Raw genomic sequence first — 4538 nt, 5'->3', positions numbered from 1 at the left:
TCAGAAGAGGAAGAAGAAGAAGATGAAGAGAAGCAGAGGAAATCGACGAAATCGCCAGAGAGAGAAAGATGTGAGAGATAGAATCCCTAATTTCGACGAAATGAGAAAGAAAAAAATTCTCCCAAATTTTACAATCTCTAATTTTGACGGATTATTGGACAACCTATGTCCAGATGAGTTCAGACCATTTATTAGCGGACTAAATTTGTTTTGTGTCCATTTAAACGCTTCAAATTGGTCATGACTATAACCGGTCCAAATTAATTTGGATTTGGACCGCCCATGGTCTCTAAACCCAGTTGTCATCCCTACCATTAGCAATGAATGAAATATTTTTATATTTCTGTCGCATTTTTTTTTAAGTTAACTTAGCATTAAGCTATAAAAATGTGCGATTAAAATTTGTTCATGTTCAAAGTGGCACTATGTCAAAGTTGAGGTATAAAAATCTATGAACTCCTGCACGGTCGTTGGGGGCTCTCCATTGATTCCAGCAACGAAGAGAGCCCTGGGGCTCATGGTGCTTCATCCATTAACTGCTGCATCAACAAGGTGAAGCTTTCTGATCAAAATCAAGGGAGCAGTAGAAGGGAGAAGTTTCCTCGACACACCAATAGTAAGAGCTCTATCGGCGGTGCTGCGACGTGGAGTAGAAGAGGGAGACTCACGGCAAGAATCAATAGAGGAAGGTGGTTAGATCTGAATACTGGAGATTTTGGAGGTTCCTCAGAGTTGTTGTTTGATGGGGGAGGTCGTCTACGGCTAGGAGGATCTAAGCCACCGTCAAAGGTTTTAGATCTACTCCCTACTACCTTTCTCTCTCACATATGAGCTTGTATCTCTTTGACAATAAAAGTTCGGCTCTCTTCTTCCTCCTCAAAGCTGCTCTTGGTGGTGGGATGGCAACGGATCTTAGATCACCATCTCCGTTTGACTCGCGTCGTCCAGGCTCACCGGAGGTCCTGTTCCGATGAGCATCCGCAATATTATGAGCGGCGGCTTCAACTGAGTTCTTCAATTGGGGATTAGGGTTAAAGAGCAACCGGTTTGATTCGGTTTATGAATAAACCCGAGTCAATTTTGATTTACGGTTTTACTTGGTTTGATGTATATGGTTTAGGCCCTATGGAGATTTTAATGGACTTAAATCGGTAAATAGCACACTGAACACTATATAAATTATTGATTGAATAACAAGATATTGTATATGATTTTAAATGATTTCTAGAAATTTCACATTCAATAACATATGATTTCAGATGATTTTTAAAAATCACCAATTAAATAACAGAAAATTTAAAAATAGCTTCAAATCTTTTAAAATATCATGTTCAATACACCCTTTATTTATAAAATTGAATACTTTTTAATAAAAAAAAAAATGTACGATTAAAATTGTTTCCGGGTCGATTTTATATATTCTCCTCTCCTGATCATTTTGTTGTGTGAGGACACAAAAAAAATATAAAATAACAATAAGACACCAAAAAAAAAAGGGAAAAACCCCATTTCTTTAGGGTTTATTCGAGCTGTCCGTGACTTACGCGATTTCATAGAGGAGCTGTTTTGAAACATCTCCAGGTCTGTTTCTATACTCGTTTCATTTCTGGGGATTTTTGTACGACTCGCTAGTTTCAATTTTGGTATGGGACTTACACTTGTTTGTTCTCTGATGTTACAAATTTATTAAAAGCGATTAGAGATTAGGGATTTGAGATTTAACCTCTAGATTTAGTTTCCGTTTTCGAGTTCTCCGATTGGTAATTTAATACATTCTGATTACTAAACGCAGTTAACGGTTTGAACAACAACAACAACAACAACTAAAAAATGAGTCAAATCAATCTACCATTTGAAGTTGGTCATACTGTAGAGTTAAGATCTTTTGAATCGGGGTATCGTGGAGCTTGGTTTCGATGCAAGGTACGGTACTCCCATCTCAATTGCTTTTGTTTATTTTGGGTTACAGAACACAAATCTCAAATGTTTTTTGCTTTCTTATGGTTTTATCAGCATTCTGAAGATATTCCATAAAAGGACAGCACTATGCTATGATGTGGAGTATCTTGATTATCCCGGAGAGAGTAGTTTCCATCTTACAATGTTGCAATTGAATATTTATGGTTTAGCACCATTTTTTTTTTTGCATGTTTTTAATGTATTCATATTATCCCTCAGGAATACATACAACAAAAGTGTTTCAGCAACTCGATAGTGGGAGCGAGAATTACCTAATGATTCGACCTGTGTTTCCAAGAAAGTTTCGTGAAGATCAAGTCCTTAACGAGGAGGGTGGTCTGGAAGAAGCTCTTGTTGTTCATGATTCTTGGAAGGTTGGTGATTTGGTCGACTGGTGGGAAGACTATTGTTATTGGTCTGGGACGGTTCTTCGAAGTCAGGGAAAATGAGTCGCTACAGGTACTTAAAAGGTTTATATTTGCAGATAAGAAGTCTCTTTTTTCTTATGAACTGCTTGTGTTTTTGTTACTTTTTGTTATCAAATTAACAAATTTACGACAGAAGTTTTAGAGTTCTTGTTCTGCTACCATGCCTTCTCTTTACTTACTTTAACAAAGGATGATGAGATACGACTACTATATGGTCATATCCTATGTGTTTATGTTCATATCCTCTTTGCTTCCATTAAGCTTTATTCTGTGGCTTTTGAACTTTGTAGTAAACAATGAGTGTGTGCTTCTTTTTCATCTATTTCGCAGATTGAATTTGTTGGCTCCACCGTATGGCGAAGGGTGTATCTATGAGGCTCTGTCTAAGGATGTGCGTCCATCATTGGAATGGTCACTTGAAGATGGTTGGACTGTGCCTTTTTCTAAGGTTAGTATTTGAGAAATCATGGATGTAACAACTTATTTAAGCCTCATGACTAATGCGAATAAAACCTATTCAGTCGAGGCAGATTCCCGTTAATTAAAAACCCTGAAATCTTGTTAGTTAAGTCTCATATATATACCCAAATGGTATGTAAGTGGTCCAAAGTATCCTTTGTATATTCTAAACTTTGTTGTCTCGTTGTTGTTGTAGCTTATCTTGTTTTATCATCCATCTTTCTTGTAGGTTGGGGAAAAGAGGCAATGTGCTAAGCTAATGAAACATTTGAATGAAGGTTATTCTTTTACAACGATGCTATTTTTCCCAATGTTTGATCTGTCAACTCCTTTTGTTTATCTTGATAGTTTTGTTTGTGTGGAAAATGAATGTTTGCCTTGTGTAGTTACATTAAATGAAGTTAGTGGAGCTGAATCTATGGAAGACGAAAAGCAGGGACCTTCAGATGAAGTAAGTGGAGCTGAATCTATGGAAGACGAAAAGCAGGGACCTTCAGATGAAGTTAGTGGAGCCGAATCTAAAGATGAAGAAAAGCAGAGAGCCACAGAAAAGGTTATTAGCGATGGTGATCTTCGGTTGAACATCATGGAATCAGAGTCTGTGGAAGCTGCTGTCATGGACTTGGAAGAGCTCATTGTTCGTTTCGAGTGGCTGAAAGGCAAGTTAGGTCCTAAATCTTCAGAAAAAGCTTCCTGGGTATATGAGGACTACCGTCCATCCTCCTCAAGAAAGTGACAGGTACCGTTGAACTTGATAAAAAAACAATGCCTTTGGGATTGCTATTAATGGAGTTAATGAATAGATAGTGTCACGAAAACTTAGATTATAAAGAAAGACCAGGATTGTTTACCTTTTAAGGCTGTCTAAAGTTGCTGTTGTAACTTGTTCAGGTTCTGAACATAACATACTAAAAAGTTCTCCTCTAGATCAGAGTTTTGTACAAGTAAGAATATATTTTTCCTTTAGCCATTTTCTGATGGATTATTATTCCACTATTTTTAAGATACATTTTGGCAATCTTGAATCTTCAGGTGGAGTATATTGAGTAGAAGATGTAAATGAGCAAAAGTCCTCAGGTGGAGAAGACTGGAAACTGAACATAACTCTTTGTTTTTGAAATGTCTGTCTTTTAGGTATTTTGGTTTACTTTTGTGGTTTGGTTGTTGATACATTTGCAGTACTTTCCTCTATCTAAATCACAGTTGACTCCGACCCAACTTTTGCAGCATAAATATCAACAGAACATGAAGTTTTGGACCAAAACAAGAGTGATAGAATATTACATTCATCAAAGACCAATGAAACTATTGAGTATTGGAAATTTCACTCACAAGATTGTTTGCTATTAAGGTAATAAACTATAAACTATCTAAAAGACAGCGATAAAGACTAACAATGTAGTCTCGTGATTCATCACGGCCTAATAATCCAGATCATTCAACGAGTTTACTTTCGTCCTACAACTTCTGTTATTCTCTATGTTAATGAATGGAGACTTAGTATCATGTAACCGAGAACAAGATAAGGTGAAAGATGGAGAGACTAGACTCTTGTAAGCGACAGAGCTTAATATCGTAGCCTAATATGTTAGTGGTAAGTTGTTGGAAATCATTGCTAAGACATAGATTTATAAAATACTCATATCAATCTTTGTTTCTAGTTGTTTCGATTGCGTTCATTTTCAAGTATTC

General features: G+C 36.6%; 1 pseudogene across 1 annotated transcript; it reads left to right on the top strand.

Moving 5' to 3' along the window:
• Nucleotides 1-1440: 1440 nt before the first annotated feature.
• Nucleotides 1441-4059, top strand: LOC104725214 (uncharacterized; annotated as a pseudogene). Its single transcript, XR_015571384.1, has 9 exons — nucleotides 1441-1581; nucleotides 1793-1923; nucleotides 2014-2029; nucleotides 2179-2418; nucleotides 2718-2835; nucleotides 3076-3124; nucleotides 3233-3585; nucleotides 3738-3790; nucleotides 3879-4059. The product of XR_015571384.1 is annotated as an uncharacterized LOC104725214 (transcript).
• The last annotated feature ends 479 nt before the right edge of the window (nucleotides 4060-4538 follow it).

The sequence above is a fragment of the Camelina sativa genome, chromosome 11 (genome assembly GCF_030686135.1).
Source record: "Camelina sativa cultivar CO46 ecotype springtype chromosome 11, ASM3068613v1".
NCBI classification, from domain to species: Eukaryota; Viridiplantae; Streptophyta; class Magnoliopsida; order Brassicales; family Brassicaceae; genus Camelina; species Camelina sativa.
Note: the sequence above shows the minus strand (reverse complement) of the source record. Positions and strands in the feature narration are given on the sequence as shown.